The 18263-nt window shown below is 38.8% G+C and overlaps 1 protein-coding gene and 1 pseudogene across 10 annotated transcripts in view; one reads left to right on the top strand and one right to left on the bottom strand.

Annotated features, from left to right (window-relative positions):
- Nucleotides 1-18263, bottom strand: part of ABI1 (abl interactor 1) — a 128710-nt gene that overhangs the window by 96624 nt on the left and 13823 nt on the right. The gene's annotated exons all lie outside the window — the stretch shown is intronic.
- Nucleotides 4355-4733, top strand: LOC113921508 (annotated as a pseudogene).

The raw sequence follows: 18263 nt of genomic DNA, 5'->3' as shown, positions 1-18263 counted from the left end.
AGAATTAACACCAATCTTTTTCAGACTCTTCTCAAAACTGAGAACACTCCCAAACTCATTTTATAAGGCCAAAATTACCCTGACATCAAAGCTAGATAAGGTCACTCCAAGAAAAACTACAGGCCCATATCCCTGATGATATACATGTAAAAATTCTCAACAAGTATTAGTAAATTGAATTCAACAGCACATTAAAAAGATCATAAACATGACCAGAAGGGATCTATCTCTGAAATGCAAGGATGTTTGAACATATGCAAATCAGTATGTGTTATATACATTAAGAGAATGAAAAATAAAAATCGTATAATCATCTCAATAGATGCAGAAAAAGTGTTTGACCAAATTCAACATCCTTTCAAAATTAAAACCCTCAACAAACTGGTTACAGAAACAATGCTTATCAACATAATGAAAGTCATATATGACAAGCACACTGCTAACATCATATTCTAGGGTAAAAGATTAAAAACGTTTCCTCTAATATCAGCAACAAGGTAAGGGTGCCCACTTTCATTACCTCTATTCTACTGGAAGTTCTGGCCAAGCAATTACACAAGAAAAAGAAACAAAAAGCATCCAAATCAGAAAGGAAGCAGTAACAGTCTGTTTGCAGATGACATGACCTTCTCTATACAATATTTTAAAGACTCCATCAAAAAATACTAGAATAAGAGAACTCAGTAAATTTGCAGGATACAAAATTGGCACACAGAAATCGATTGCATTTCAATACACTAACAATGAAATACAAGAAAAAGAATTTTTTAATTCCATTAAGAGCATACAAAGCAATACATCACAAACAATAAAATACAACTTTTTGTACTGTAATTGTATTAATTTCATATGGTAACATCAAAAACAATAAAATACACATGAAAAAACTTAACCAAGGAGGTGAAAGATCTGTACTGTGAAAACTGTAAGACTTTGATGAAAGTAACTGAACACACAAATAAATGGAAAAATATCCCATGTTCATGGAGGGGAAGAATACTGTTATATACCCATACTGCCCAAAGCCATCTGTAAAGCCAATGCAATCCCTATCAAAATTCCAATGGCATTTGTCACTGAAAGAAAAAACAATCCTCAATTTTATACAGAACCACAATATATCCCAAATAGGCAAAGGAATCCTAAAGAAAAAAGAACAAAGGTGGAGGCATCACACTTCCTGATTTTAAACGGTATTAGAAAGTTCTATTAATCCAAAAAGTACGGCACTGGAATAAAAACAGACACATAGACCAGTGGAACAGAACTGAGAGCCCAGAAATAAACCCTCACATATATGGTCTGGTAACATTTGACAAGGGAGTCAAGGACACTCAGCGGAGAAAGAATAATCTCTTCAATAAATGGTGTTTGGAAAAATGGATATTCACATGCAAAAGAATGAAATTAAACCCCTATCTTATACCATTCACAAAAATTGACTCAAAGAGTTTGCAACAACGTGGATGGAATTAGAGGGTATTACATTAAGCGAAATAAGTCAATCAGAGAAAGATAATTATATAATCTCACTGACATGCAGAATTTAAGAAACAAAACAGAGGATCATAGGGGAAGAGGAGAAGAGAGGAAAAAAATAAAACAAGATGAAAGCAGAGGAGATAAACCATAAGACTTTAAGCAAAGGAAACAAACGAAGGGTTGCTGGAGGGGTGGGGGATGGAGGGATGAGGTAACTGAGTGATGGACATTAAGGAGGGCATGTGATGTAATGAGCCCGGGGTATTATATAAGGCTGATGAATCACAGACCTGTACCTCTGAAACTAATAATACATTGTATGTTAATTAAAGAAATTAACTCAAAAAGGCTTAAAGACTTAAACATAAGACCTGAAACCACAGAAGAAAACATAGGGAAAAAGCTCCCTGACATTAATCCTGACAATGACTTTTTTGAATAGGATACCAAAAGCACCAGCCACAAAAGCAAAAATAAATTAAGTGGAATTACATCAAACTAAAAAGCTACAGCAAAGCAAAAAAAAACAACATCAACAACAACAAAAAAAACCACACACAAAAAATCAACAGAATGATAACGCAACCTACGAATAGGAGAAAGTATTTGCAAACCACCTATCAGGAAATGAGTTAATATCCAAAGTGTGTGTGTGTGTGTGTGTGTGTGTGTGTGTGTGTGTGTGTGTGTGTGTGTGTGTGTGTGTGTGTGTGTGTGTGTGTGTGTGTGTGTGTGTGTGTGTGTGTGTGTGTGTGTGTGTGTGTGTGTGTGTGTGTGTGTGGAATTCCTACAACTCAACAGCAAGCATGCAAGCAAATAAACAAATAAGGCAGAAAACCTGAAGAGTTTTCCAAAGAAGACATACAAATGGCCAACAAGTACATGAAAAGATGCTCAACATCACTAATCACCAGAACAAGGCAAATCAGAGGTGCCTGGCTGGCTCAGTGAGTAGAGCATGAGGCTCCTGATCTCAGGGTCATGAGTTCAAGCCCCACACTGGGTGTAGAGATTATTTTAAATAAAATTTTTTTAAAAAAGAAAAAAATAAGGCAGGAAAATTTACCTTAAAAAAGTGCAAATCAAAACCATAATCACTTCACACCTATTAGAATGGCTATCATCAAAAAGACAAGACATGGGATGCCTGGGTGGCTCCATCGGTTAAATGTCAGACTCTTGATCTCAGCTCAGTTCTTGATCTCCGGGTTGTGAGTTCAAGCCCCACGCTGGGCTCCACACTGGGCATTGAGCCTACTTCAAAAGAACAAAAACAAATGAATGGTAAGACATAAGTGCTGGTGAGGATGTGGAGGAAAGGGAAACCTTTAGGCATGTGGCCAATTGGTGTGTGTAAACTGGTGTAGTCACTATGGAAAACAGTGTGAAGGTTTCTGAAGAAAAAAAAAAAATAGAACTACTATATGATCCAGAAATCCCATCTCTAGGTATATATCCAAATGAAATGAAATCAGAATCTTGGAGAGGTATCTGCACTCTCCACTTGGAGAGATATCCTAAAACTCCTAGAAGGTAACAGAGAAGAATGTTCACTATAACATTATTCATAACAGCCATGATATGGAAACACACTGAAGTGTCCATCTACAGATGAATGGATAAAGATGTGGTACATACAAACACACACAAAGAACTATATTCAGCCATGAGAAATGGGAAATCCTGCCATTTGCGACAACATAGGATGGACCTTGAGGGCAAGGGTATACCATAAAAAACTATACAGTACCAACTTATATGTGAAATCAAAAAAAAGCCAAACTCATAGAAACAGTTTACAGTGGTTGCCAAGGGTGGAGGTGGGAGGAATGGGGAAATGTGGCTAAAGGGTACAAACTTCCAGTTATGAGACGAACAATTTCTGGGGAAATCTAACGTACAGCATGGTAACAACAGTATTAATAATACTGTATCATATATCTGAAAGGTTGCTGAGAGTGGATCTTAAAGGCTCTTACCACAAAACAAAGTGGTAATTATGTGAGATGATGGAGGTGTTAACTAACCCTATTATGGTAATCATTCTGTAATGTATAGGGGTACCAAATCATCACGTTGTACACCTTAAATTTACACAATGTTGCATATAAATTATATCTCAGTGTACCTGGAAAAAAACCTAATAAATAAGTAAAATTTATATGGAGAGACAAAAGACAATTTTGAGAACGAAGTTGGAGAACTGACACTACCCAACTTCAAGACTTACCATAAAGCTACAGTAATCAAGTCAGTGTGATACTGGCAAAAGAACAGAAATATAGATCAAAAGAACAGAGAGTCCAGAAATAGGCCCACATAAATATACACAATTGATCTTTGACAAGGGAGCAAAGGCAATACAATGGAGCAAGAAAAATATTTTCAAAAAATGGTGCTGGAACACATAGACATCCATGTGCAAAAAAAAAAAAATGAATCTAAACAAACACCTTACATCCTTCACAACAATTGACTTAAAATTTATTACAGACCTACTTAAATGTAAAACCCAAAACTATGAAACTCCTAGAAGGTAACATAGAAGAAAATCTAGGTGACCTTGGGTTTGGCAATGACTTTTTAGATATATTAAAGACATAATCCATCAAAGACTTAATAAATTGGACTTCATTAAAATTAAAAATTTCTAAAAAGAAATTTAATTAAAAATTTCTGCCCTGCAAAGACACCATCAAGAGAATGAAAAGACAAGACACAGAATGGGAGAAAATATTTGCAAAGCATACCTGATAAAGATTATTATCCAAAAAACTATAAAGAGCTCTTAAAACTCAGCAATAAGAAAATAAACAATCCAATTAAAAATGGGCCAAAGAGGGCCGGCATCCGCCGCACCCAAGAGTTGGGGATGTCCTACAAACCCACTGCCCCCGCCCCTAGCAGCACCCCTGGCTCCAGCACCCCTGGGCCAGGCACCCCAGTACCAACAGCCGCAAGTGTCCCATCGCCATCAGGCTCGGTGCCAGGAGCCGCTGCCCCTTTCAGACTCCTGTTTAACGACTTTGGACCGCCCTCCATGGGCTATGTGCAGACCACCCAGAGCCCAGGGCTCCCAGAGCACTTACACGGACCTGCTGTTGGTCATAGAGGAGATGGGCAAAGAGATCCGGCCTACCTATGATGGCAGCAAGAGCGCCATGAAGCGCCTGAAGAGAGGCATCATCCATGTGTCCCGGGCCCTAGTCAGAGAGTGCCTGGCAGAGATAGAGCGGAACCCCCAAACGTAACAGGACGCAACTCCGCCACCAAGTCTGGACCTTTCCTGGCCACTGCAGAGCACCTGCTTCTCCCTGGCCTTCACCCCGAGTTGCACTTCCCAACCTGGGCTTCCTGTCCTGTGTCCCTTGGTGGGTGCCCTCCAGGAACCAGGGGGGCTCTCACTTCAGTCAACAGCACTGACTGGGACTCTTTCGAGAGTTAGTAGTGAGGTCGCTGTGAGTTCCACCCATGACCTGCCAACAGTGTTGATCTAACTGGAGCTTGCTCCTTTCTGTGGCCCCACCAGTCAGCAGTTACCCAGGACTTTTCACCACTTTTCCCAGACTCCTCCCTAAGCAGGGCCTCCAAAGGCCTGTCACCTCCCTGCCTTGTCTCCTGGGCCATAGTGACTCTTTTTTCAGTGTCTTTTGCTAAATATGCCCTTTTTGTATAAATAAAAGATGTGGAGTTGTTCTCTCAAAAAAAAAAAAAAATGGGCCAAAGACCTTACAGACACCTTATCAAACAAGATACACAGAAAATAAGCATATGAAAATATGCTCCACATCATATGTCATCAGGGAATGCAATTTAAAACAAGTTATCACAGGGGCCCCTGGGTGGCTCAGTCGTTAAGTGTCTGCCTTCGGCTCAGGTCATGATCCCAGGGTCCTGAGATTGAGCCCTGCACCAGGCTCCCTGCTCGGCGGGAAGCCTGCTTCTCCCTCTCCCATTCCCCCTACTTGTGTTCCCTCTCTCGCTGTGTCTCTCTCTGTCAAATAAAATCTAAAATAAAATAAATAAAATAAAATAAAATAAAACAAGTTATCACAAGGGCACCTGGGTGGCTCTGTCAGTTAAGCGTCTGCCTTCGGCTCAGGTCATGATCCCAGGGTCTTGGGACTGAGCCCCACATCGGGCTCCCTGCTCAGAGCCTGCTTCTCCCTCTCCCTCTGCCTCTCCCCCAGCTCATGCTCTTTCTCTCTCTCTCTCTCTCTCTCGCTCTCAAATAAAATCCTTAAAAAAAATAATAAAAAATAAAATAAATAAAACAAGTTATCACATATACCTATTTAAATGGCCAAAATCCAGAACAATGACAACACCAAATGCTGATAAGGATATGGAGCAAGTAGAACTTTCATTCATCCATGATGAGAATGCAAAACGGTACAGCCACTTTGGGTTTCCAAACTATGTATAAATAAAAACTTGCATAAAAATGTTTATAGCAACTTTTACTTGTAATTGCCAAAACTTGGAAGCAACCAAGATGTCCTTCAGTAGGCTGAACAGAAAAATAAATTGTAGTACATCCAAACAATGGAATATTATTCAGAACTTAAAACAAACTATCAAGATAGGAAAGGACATGGAGAAACCTTAAATGAATATTACTACGTGAAAAAAGCCAATCTGAAAAGGGTACATAATGTATGATTCCAACTACTATATGATATTCTTGCAGACTAATGGAGACAGTAAAAAGATCACTGATTGCCTGGGATGAGAAGGGAGGAATGAATAGGTGAAGCACAGAGGATTTTTAGGGCAGCGGAACTACTGTGTATGACACTATAATGGTGTGTAGCTGTCATTACACATTTGTCAAAACCCAGAGAAAGTACAGTGACAAAAGTTAACCCTAAACTATGGAAACTAGTAAACTATAGACTCTGGGTGATAATGATGAGTCAACGTAGGTTCATCAACTATAACAAATAAACTATCCCAGTGGGGGATGATGATACTGTGGGAGGTCATGCATGTGCAGGGATAGAGAGTATATGGGAAATCTCCATACCTTCCACTAGGTTTTGCTGCGAAATTAAAAATACTCTTTAAAAGTTTACTTAAAAAATGGGGCGCCTGGATGGCTCAGTTGTTAAGCATCTGCCTTCGGTCAGGTCATGATCCCAGAGTTCTGGGATCAAGTCCTGGGATGGAGCCCTGCACTGGGCTCCCTGATCAGCAGGGAGTCTGTTTCTCCCTCTACCCCTCCCCCGCTTGTGTTCCCTCTCTTGTGCATGCTCTGTCAAATAAATAAATAAAATCTTTTTTTAAAAATTTAAAAATTTAGGGGCGCCTGGGTGGCTCAGTCGTTAAGCGTCTGCCTTCAGCTCAGGTCATGATCCCAGGGTCCTGGGATCGAGTCCCACATCGGGCTCCCTCCTCGGGGAGAAGCCTGCTTCTCCCACTCCCACTGCTAGCATTCCTGCTCTCACTATCTCTGCCTCTGCCAAATAAATAAATAAAATATTTTTAAAAAATTTAAAAATTTAAAAAATTAAAAAGGGGTGCCTGGGTGGCTCAATTAAGCATCTGCTTTTGGCTCAGGTCATGATCCCAGGTCATGATCCTAGGGTCCTAGGATCAAGCTCCTCATCACATCAGGCTCCCTGTTCCTTCTCCGTCTCCCTCTGCAGCTCCCCGTGCTTGTTCTCTCTCTCTCCCTCTCACTCTCAAATAAGTGAGTAAAATCTTTTAAAAAAACAAAAAACAAAAAAAATCTTTAAAAATAAATAAATAAAAGTCTTTTTAAGAAAAAGGAAGAAATCCATTAACCTCAATATGTTAGCTCAAATACAGTTTTGGTCCAACAACAGTACAGCACAGTCACTGAAGTTCAGGCTATAGAACAGGGCTCTACAAACTATGATCCTCGGGCTAAACACTGCTCCTGTTTTTGTAAACAAAGTTTTATTAGAACACAGTCATATCTATTAATTTACATGACATCTATGGCTTTCTTACTCCAAAGGGAGAGTTGAGTAGTTATGACAAATCATATGGCCTACAAAGACTAAAATAATTACTATCCCCAGCCCTTTGCTGAAAACATCCTGCTCTAGAACAAGTGATTCTCAACCCTGAGAGGATATCAACACCTCCTGGTGAGCTTTTTAAAAAAAATCCAGAGGCCTGGACTTGATCTAATCCTCATTTCCCCTTAAAAAAAAGATTATAATTTCACTGGTCTGCAGTTAAGGCCATTAGCTATTACTACATCAGTATAAAAAATGTGTACAAAACAGCAAAATATACAAGATAAAAGTCAGGGTAACTATTAACATAAAGATAAAGCCAGGACATTAATACACAGACCACAGAGACCACACAGTCCTAGTCAATAAATTGGAGCCGTAAGTTTGGCTCTGATCTCTATGAAACCACAAGATAAAGAAACAAGATCATGATATGATTTATAGTATTCATGAAGTCAAAACATCTTGGAAGCAAATTTTCTAGGACTTCTGATTGTAAAAGGAATGTTTTATTGCAATTCTTCTCAGTGATGTAAATATATTATTTACTCTTTCTCTCACCTTAAACCATCTCACCTCTTCACTCAAAACCAAAGTAAAACAAAACAAAAACCCAGACAGTAGAATGATTTTCATATAGATAGTACCATGCTGCCTTTCTTCCTTTCTGTGTGTGTGTGTTTTGGGTGGGCAGAAGTGAGGAATAAGGATGAGTGGAAGAAATGCACAAGTGAATTGGAAGTAAGTGGCTTTACATTCCAAAGATACTAATAAACACTAATAATAAATCCACTAATGCAAGCAGTCCTGAGTCATGACACTTAGTTCATACAAAAACGGTTTATTTAGACCTATAAATCAATTGTCTTGCATTTACCCACTTATTCATTGGTATCTGTTGATTATGCCAAATGTGTCTAGACAAAGCAACAGAATACCTCTCAGGACTCAGCAAAAGCACAATTTCACCTTATCAGTGTTAAATTTAAAACATGGTTTCTCAGGGCACCTGGGTGGCTCAGTCGTTAAGCGTCAGCCTTCGGCTCAGGTCATGATCCCAGAGTCCTGGGATCAAGCCCTGTACTGGGCTCCCCACTCCCCTCTGCCCGCTGCTCCCCCTACTTGTGGTCACTCTGTCAAATAAATAAAATCTTAAAAAAAAAGTGTTTAAAAAAAACAAACATGGTTTGTTTTCAAATGTAGGAAACACTGAACTGGTTATCTACAGTTTAATGGCAGCAGTCTGCCTGGTTTTGGGGTTTTTTTTTTCGTGTGTGTGTGTGTGTGTGTGTGTGTGTGTGTGCGTGCGCGCGCGTGTGTGTGTGTGTGTCTGCCCATTTTTTGACTGAGCTCTCATCTCCTCCACTACTCTCCCTTACATATGACACTATCAAAAGCAAACTACTTGTAGCTCTCTCAAATATGCACTGGTACACATGCTGTTCCTACTACCTACATCCCTTGCCTCCCAACCTCCCTTGCCACTTAACTCCTTAAATTCATGACTCAGCTAAACTCAGTCTTTATGAAAAATCTTCCCTGAAATCCCTAAACACTGAACTGTTCCTCAGAAGTCTAAAAGTTCCTTTTTAATAAGAACAATTCTCAATCCACATATAAATCACACATGTTTTAGAAGTACTTATAAAAAGATTCTATGTGCCTAAAAATGTCAACATCTATAAAACAAAACATTATGACAGAACATCAAAATTAACATTAGAAGGAAAAACTTGCACCTCAAACGCATGTCCTCATACTATATAGCCAGAGACCTTGGAGTCCCTTTCCTCTCCTTCCTCCCTCTCCCAGATTCTGCCCACACAGCCAGCTAACAGTCAAGCCTTATTCCTATTTTTCAACCCACTGCTCTGCCAATCAATTCAACTGTGGAGGAGTAAAACCTGGGAAGTGTCGGAACCAACTGTGTACTAACGGTTGAAAAGAGAGGGTCTATAGATTCATTTCTGTGACTGCAAATTGCCTTCTGAAAGCATACTAGCTTTATGCTGGAGGAGAATGGCTATAGGTAAAATAAGTCATCTGACTTCTCCCTTGCCCTATCTACCCATATCCCCTTCACCAAGGTTTCCTGATACTTGCATTTATTCCTTTCTTTTCAATCATAACCACAGCTATCTAAATTCAAGAAATATTATGAACAAACAATGAATCATGGAACACTGCACCAAAAACTAATGATGTAATATATGGTGATTAACATAACAATAAAAAATTAAAAAAAAAATAAATTCAAGAAATATTCTTTGCATCTGGACAAATACAAGTCCTCTGACTAGTCATTGGGCATCCAGTCTGTCTCTTCACTAATCCATCCTGTACCAATGCCAGATCAATCTTCCCAAACCACCTCAACCTTTGAGTAAAAAGTGGAAGGATACAAAACAAACTTGACAACAGTTTGGGGAAGGCAATGAGTAGGAACGTGGAGAGCAAAAGAAGAAAGGGGAATTTTAGGTTTTGCCTTTAATGCAAAAGTATTATTTGAATCTTTTAGAGGAATGTACTAAATATCTAGATGCTCTTAAAAAAAAAAAATACTGCTTGATACTTTTTCTTTCCACAAGCAAAATTCTACTGACTGCCAAAACTAAAATCGAAAACCTTTCAAAAATAACAATTATTTTCTTCCATACAGAATATTTCCTCATTTAAATATCAGTACTATAGATTTTTCTCCTCCCTAAATTTAAGGTTTTATAATCTATTAGTCAATGATTTTTACATAATATCACATATAATAGACATCACAACATGACATCACAGTACTTAGAAATAGTCCTTCATAGAGTAGACAGTAAATACTTGTTGAATATCAAATTAACTATTTGTTGAACTACTTCTAACATCGCTATAGCCTCAAACACTCCTTTTTCTAAAAAAGAAAAGGAGCCACAGCCTACCATATTGATTCCAGGCACTAGAGATTTTAGATAATTTACCACCACTTGCTACCATCAATTCTAAACTAGCCTCCTCCCAAACTCTTCTTGAGCTCCTTCCAATCCATACACAAACCTCCTTCCAATCTGTTCTCTACTCTTAACATGAGTAATCTTTTTTAAAAGTAAAAATGATAACGTCATCCCACTGCTTAAAACTTTCAGTGTCTTCTCATCAGCCTCATAAAAAAGACCAACATCCTTAACATAGCCTATAAGGCTTTATTTGATCTCATCCTTACCTAACTCCTCAAAGCTCACTCTCCCCTCTTTGCTCACTGTACTCTAAAGTACACAGGTCTTTATCTTGTTCAAAATCACTCTGCTCTACTCACCTTTGGGCCTAAGATATAGTTTCTGTTCCCTCTGGTAAGCACATTGTTTTTCCTTCCCTCAAAACTTCTTGGTTAACATATATTCACTCTTCAGATCTCAACTCCACCATTACTTCTTTGACACACTAGGCTAGGTGGGGGCACCTTACATACATTCTCAGGTCAACATGTACTTCCCTAGATAAAGTCTATTAAATAATGTGATTTATTTGATTGGGGGAAGCAGAGATTATCTTAAAGAAGAGATTATATCTGATTCACAAAGCACACTTTAGAATGTAATAAGCAGTAAAAAGTTGTTGAATAACTAAACAGGTGACAAATGAATATATTCTGTCATACTGTGAACTACGTTACATACAATTATACATATTTCATTTTACTGAACATTTCTCTTAGAACTTGGGATCCTGGGAGCGCCTGGGTAGCTCAGTGGTTAACCGTCTGCCTTCAGCTCAGGTCATGGTTCCAGGGTCCTGGGATCGAGCCCCACATCGGGCTCCCTGCTCGGCGAGAAGCCTGCTTCTCCCTCTCACACTCCCCCTGCTTGTGTTCCCTCTCTCACTGTGTCTCTCTCTCTGTCAAATAAGTAAATAAAATCTTTTAAAAAAAAAATGTTCTTGAAGAAAGAGAGAAAAATACTAACTTTACTAAATCTTGGCCCTTAGGATGACTTATAATATTCTATGTGACAAAATGGGGAGTAAACATAAAATACTTTCGCATTCTAAGTATGATGGTTGCCTTTAAGAAAAAGCACTTGTGCAATTTATCTACAAGCTGAAAAAGCCACTTTTCCATGGAACTTCAAAAAATGACTTCAAAAGCGAGTTCATTGTTACTTCAAAAAACAACTGACAAACTACAGTTATTAAGATGAGCCTATCACTTCAAGGAAAATAATCGGTAATATTTGTTTCCAATGCAAAATTCAAGCTTTCAAGCAAAAATTAGAATTTTTGAAAACCTGTATCCATCAGCATGAGCTTGAAAGCTCTTCCCTACTTTTCCAAATGACCTATACAACAATTTCTAGTGTAACAAAGTACAAAACGTTTACTGATATGATTTCAGAGTCCACACTGCAACCAACCTTTAGGAAACTATTATGGGCCAAGTTCTGATGAAATACCAACAAGAATTATCCACAATTACATGCAAAAAATACTCCTCCCGAATCCAACTCCTCCTTCCAACTACACAACTGTATGAAGCCAGATTTTCTCATATACTTCAACAAAAATAAAATATCATAATAGACTGAATGCAGAAGCAGATGAGAATGTAGCTATTAGCTAGTCACTAAAGAGATTTGCAATCATGTAAAATAATGCCACTCTTCCTATTAAACAGTTTTTTTGTTTTGGAAAATTATAGTTATTTTCAAAAAATATATTATTTACATTAAAATTATTAAACCCATTACATGTTATTTTAACTGAATTAATAAATATTTTAAACCTGGTCTTAATTTTTGGGGCACCTGGGTGGCTCAGTCGTTAAGCGTCTGCCTTCGGCTCAGGTCATGATCCCAGAGTCCTGGGATCGAGCCCCACATCGGGCTCCCTGCTCAGCCGGAAGCCTGTTTCTCCCTCTCCCGCTCCCCCTGCTTGTGTTCCCTCTCTCACTGTGTCTCTGTCAAATAAATACATAAAATCTTTAAAATAAATAAACTTGATCTTAATTTTTAATACAGTAAATATTGATATAACTCACCTAAAGAAAAGTTCTCTGAGGACCTCAATACTTCAAGAGTATAAAGGAGTCCTGAGACCATAAGTTTCAGTACAATTGATCTATATTGTAGAAAACTGATCAAGAGATAAAGAAAAAGACATTCTAACACATCCTCCCCTACATTTTCTCTCTTCAGTAAGACTTGGAAAAAACTGATTTTAACAAAAAGGTTTTAAGAATGTTTAAGAGGAGGGCGCCTGGGCGGCTCAGATGGTTGGGCATCTGCCTTCAGCTCGGGTCATGATCTCGAGGTCCTCGGATCGAGCCCCATGTCAGGCTCCCAGCTCAGCAGGGAGTCTGCTTCTCCCTCTCCCTCTGCCCCTTTCCCTGCTTGTGCTCTCTCTCTCTCTCTCAATGAATAAAATCTTTAAAAAGTAAAAAAAAAAGTTTTTAAAGAAGAATGTTTAAGAGGAATCACAGTTCATAACAACTGGAATTAAATCATTTCCTGAACAATTTGTTTATTCAGTGCCTTGATATCTTAATTATAACAAAGTAAACATTTAAACATAACATCTGCTAACAACACAATGGAAGAAACAGGTATAAGTAAATCAGAGATTTGTTTTGTTTGTTCTTTTGTTTTGGAGAAAACCGAAGAATTCAGAAACTAATGAAAAACACCAGATTGTCAGGCTGGAAGTCAAATACACAGGAACAAACTTTACTAAAAATCAGAATTGTCAATCTGGGGATTAGGAGTGTACTTGTCAACATGAGTATTGGGTGATGCATAGAACTGTTGAATCACTATACTGTACACCTGAAACTAATATAGCACTGTGTATTAAATAACTGGAATTAAAACTTAAAAAATTTTTTTAAAAATAGGGGCGCCTGGGTAGCTCGATTGGTTAGAGCGTCTGCCTTCAGCTCAGGTCATGATTTCCAGGTTCTGGGATACAACCACACGTCAGGCTTCCTGCTTAGTGGGGAGTCTATTTCTCCCTCTCCCTCTGCCTTTCCTTCCCACTCATACGCGCACAAATCTCTCAAATTCTTTAAAAAAAATTTTTAATAAAATAAAGAATTGTCACTCTGGACATAAGCTAGTTCAAAACAGAAGGTAAAAGATAGTTAAAAGATGGTTACAATAAAACTAATTCATGATGGAATGAGGACTAGAACCAACCTTCCAAACCTCTTTACACTTTATGAGAATTTATGTGCCAGGTATTAAGCAGGTAGTGGAGCTACGAAAATAAACAAGAAAAACCTGGTCCTGCTTTCTTGGAGCTTGGCATCAAGCGTCAAACAGGTGCAATGAGTGCTACAGAGGATATAGGATTTTTTTTTTTTTAAGATTTTATTTATTTGAGGAGAGAGACACAGCAAGAGAGGGAACACAAGCAGGGGGAGTGGGAGAGGGAGAAGCAGGCCTCCCGCCGAGCAGGGAGCCCGACGTGGGGCTCGATATCAGGACCCTGGAATCATGACTCGAGCCGAAGGCAGACGCCCAACGACTGAGCCACCCAGGCACCCCGAAGATATAGGATTCTATGCGAGCATTTAACAGGGTATAAACTGAGGTCTCTAAGGAAGTAACCTCCTTGTAAGTGTCACCTACCAACATCCATCACACTGGAGGGACTCTAACATCTGGCTCACTAATTCACCACTATTCATATCATTTTTCTTAGTGATGTCAACATACACTCAGATAATCCACCAAAAACCCTTGCCTCTCACTTGACCTCCTGAACTGAAACAATTTTTTCTTCCATTTTTTTCTTCACCAGTCAAAAACTCTCATGATCACAAAGTAATTACACCAATTTCAAAAATCTAGATTTCAAAAATCCCACATTCTAAACACACAACTTCCATCCCTACAGTTTACTTACTCTAGTACCTCAATTCCAACTATCCTTTCATACCACAGCACTTCCCAGTCATTAATCCTCCCAGTTTTTCACTATCCATGTCCCAACTAAGATATGCTGTTAAGTATAAAATACATCAGATTCCAAATACTTAGTACCAAAAAAAAACTAAAAGATCACTTTAATTAACTATGCTAACTGCTTATTGAAATAATTATTTTGGATGCAATAGGTCATTATAATTAATTTCAACCTGTTTCTTCACACTTTTTTTAATGTGGCTATTAGAAAATTTTTAAAATTACATTATGTGCCTCACATATTTCTGTGAGACAGTGCTTATCTATTCTGTGATGACTCCTAAACGTTGATCACCAACTCTGACTCTTTCCTAAGCTCCAGAATGACCATCTGGCCTATCTGGTTGTCTAACTGGCATCTCATACTTAACAACCAGTACTCTTGATTATCCTCCCACAAATGTACTACCATCTACTGACATACTTAGAAAAAACTTTGAACTAGAAGTCATCCTTAGATTCCTTTCTTTCCCTCATACCCCATATGCAATCCACCAGTAAGTCCAGTCCAGCTCTGCCTTAAAAATATCCAAGCTCTTCCCCCTTAATTCCCCACCCCACACTAAAGTATAAGCAATTCTCATTTCCTGCCTGGACTACCAGGATACCCTCCCTGCTGGTTGATTCTGCTCTTGCCTTCCCTTCTTCAGTATGTTTTCCACTCAGTAGCTTGAATGAGACTTTTAAAAAGTAAATCAAGGGGTGCCTGGGTGGCTCAGTCATTAAGCGTCTGCATTCAGCTCAGGTCGTGATCCCAGGGTCCTGGGATCGAGCCCCGCATCAGGCTCCCTGCTTGGCGGGAAGCCTGCTTCTCCCTCTCCCACTCCCCCTGCTTGTGTTCCTGCTCTGTCTCTCTCTCTCTCTCTCTCAATTAAAAAAATAAATAAAAAACCTTAAAAAAAAAAGTAAATCAAGTACTCTAATGATAACCCCAACAAACTTGAATAAAATCAAACCTCTTTTCAAGGCCTTCAAGGCCCTACATAATCTGGCTCCTGACAATCTTTCTGACCTTTCTCCTACCAGTCTCCCTCTCACTAACTACCCTCTAGCCACATTACCCTTAGAAAGATTTTTCCCATCTTTCCCTTTCCACAGATCTTCACATGGAAGATGTCATATCTACCTTCCATGTCTCAGCTCTAATGTCACCTCCACGTAGTACCACTTCCTAACTTCCTTAAAGAAGTCCTCCTTCCAATTCAAATTTTCTGTATCATCACCCCATTTAAGTATCTTTCTGGTGTTTTTTGTTTTTGTTTTTTAAGCAGGTCAGAGTAATGTTAGGTTTATTTGCTCTGTTGTATTTAATATTTTTAGTATAATTGACACACAATGTTACAGTAGTTTCAGGTGTACAACACAGTGATCCCAGAGAAGTCTATACATTATGCTATGTGCACAAGTGTAGCTACCATCTGTCACCATACGGTACTATTACAGTATCATTAGCTATATTCCCTACGCTGTGCCTTTTATTCCTATGACTTATTCATTCCATAAGTGGACACCTGTATCTCCCACTCCCCTTCGTCCATTTTGCCCACACTCCCTTCCCTCTGGCAACCATCACTTTGTTCTATGTATTTACAAGTCTGATTCCACTTTTTGTTTACTCATTTGTTTTGTTTTTTAGATTCCACATGAGTTAAATCCTATGGTATTTGTCTTTCTTGGTCTGATTTATTTCACTTAGCATTACACCCTCTAGGTTCATCCATGTTGTCACAAATGGCAAATTCTCGTCCTTTTCGTGGCTGAATAACATTCCACTGTGTGAGTGTGTGTGTCTACCACATCTTCCTTATCCATACATCTATTAATGGACATTTTGATTGCTTCCATATTTTGGCTATTGTAAATAATGCTGCAATAAACACAGGAGGGCATATATCTTTTCCAATTAGTGTTTTCATTTTCTTTGGGTAAATACCCAGTAGTGAAATTATTGGATCATATAGTATTTCTTTTTTTTTTTAGATTTTATTTATTTATTTGACAGAAAGACACAGCGAGAGAGGGGACACAAGCAGGGGGAGTGGGAGAGGGAGAAGCAGGCTTCCCGCTGAGGAGGAAGCCCGATGCGGGGCTCGATCCCATCAGGACCTGAGCCAAAGGCAGATGCTTAACGACTGAGCCACCCAGGCGCCCCTGGATCACACAGTATTTCTATTTTTAATTTTTTGAGGAAGTTACATACTGTTTTCCACAGTGGCTGTACCAATTTACATTCCCACCAACAGTGCACAGGGTTCCTTTTTCTCCACATCCTCACCAACACGTGTTATTTCTTGTCTTTTGTGATTCAAACCATTCTGACAGGTATAGGTGATATCATTGTGGTTCTGATTTGCATTTCCCTGATGATTAGTAATGTTGAGCATCTTTCCATGTGTCTGTTGGCCACCTGCACAACTTCTTCAGAAAAATATCAATTCAGGTCCTCTGCCCATTTTTTAATCACTTTGTTTTCCCATTTAATTTTCCAAACAGCACTTCTCCCTATCTAAACAGTCCAGTCTTATTTTTTGGTGTTTATTGTCTGTCTCCTCATCTCTATAATGAAAACTTCCTAAGGGTAGGTACTTGGCCTTACTATAGTATCTCTGGGACCTAAGAGTACCTGACACATGGTAGGTACTCAAAGAATTTTTATCAAGTGAAGAATGAATATGTACAGTAATTTTCTCTGAACTACAAGACCTGACAAATGGTAATATTCAGACTGAGAAACAAGTTTTCTAGTGAAAACGACAGATGAGAAGGCAGAAAAGAATGAAATTTCAAAAACTGAAAGGCCAATATAACTGGTAAGATGAGGGTAATGGGATGAATGCAGCAAGACTAGAAAAATAGGAGCTATGCTATAAAGGGCCTCTTAGGTGTTACTGTGAGATTGTATACTTATGGGGAATCACTGAAAGATTTTTAAGCAGGGAGTGACATGATCAGATTTCTCTTTTGAAAATACCACTTGAGCCACAGTATAGATAATGGGAATGTGATCAGGGGAAGGTATGTGGTGATGTAAAGACAGAAGTTATAGCAGTTGTCTAAGCTTTACACTGGGATGGTAGAGATGGAATAGGCCAATTTAAGAGATACTTACAAACCAACACGACCTGTTACAGACGAATTGGGAGGAGAGGACAAAGACAAAGAGGCATAATGGAGTCAAGAATGATGCCTAGGTTTCTAATAAATGAGTGAATGGACAGTAGTAAAGGAGACTGGGGAAAGGTGATGAATTCAATTTCTAGCATCTTAAGTCTGAGGCACTTGTGATTCAAACAAGCAGAGGTATCAACTATGCCATTTAATAAAGGTAGGGTGGGGAGTTGGACAAAATAAGTGAAGGGGAGTGGGAGCTATAGTCTTCAAATTATGGAATGAGTAAGTCACAGGGATAAAAGGTACAAATAGGGAAGATAGTCAATGATTCTGGAATAGCACTGTATGGTGACGGATGGTAACTACACTGTAGTGAGCATAGCATAATGTACAGACATCTCTGGAATCACTACTTTGAACATCTGAAACTAATTTAACATTATGTATTAACTACACTCCAAAAAAAAAGGAACACCTAGTACCTTAAAAAATAGTAAAGTTAAATTTTAAAAAGAATATTTAAAAGTAAAGGGGAACAAGGGGCCAGAGAATAACAGGGAAAGTAGGAAAGAATGTCATCACAAAAGCCAAAGGATTAGCTTTTCCAAAAAAGGGGAAATAATTGTGTGAAATGACGCTGAGAAGACAAACAAAATGAGAATTGAACAGAGAGGTACACACCTGGGTGGCTCAGTAGTCGGTGGAGTATCCGACTCTTGGTTTCAGCTCAAGTCATGATCTCAGG

The sequence above is a fragment of the Zalophus californianus genome, chromosome 9 (genome assembly GCF_009762305.2).
Source record: "Zalophus californianus isolate mZalCal1 chromosome 9, mZalCal1.pri.v2, whole genome shotgun sequence".
NCBI classification, from domain to species: Eukaryota; Metazoa; Chordata; class Mammalia; order Carnivora; family Otariidae; genus Zalophus; species Zalophus californianus.
Note: the sequence above shows the minus strand (reverse complement) of the source record. Positions and strands in the feature narration are given on the sequence as shown.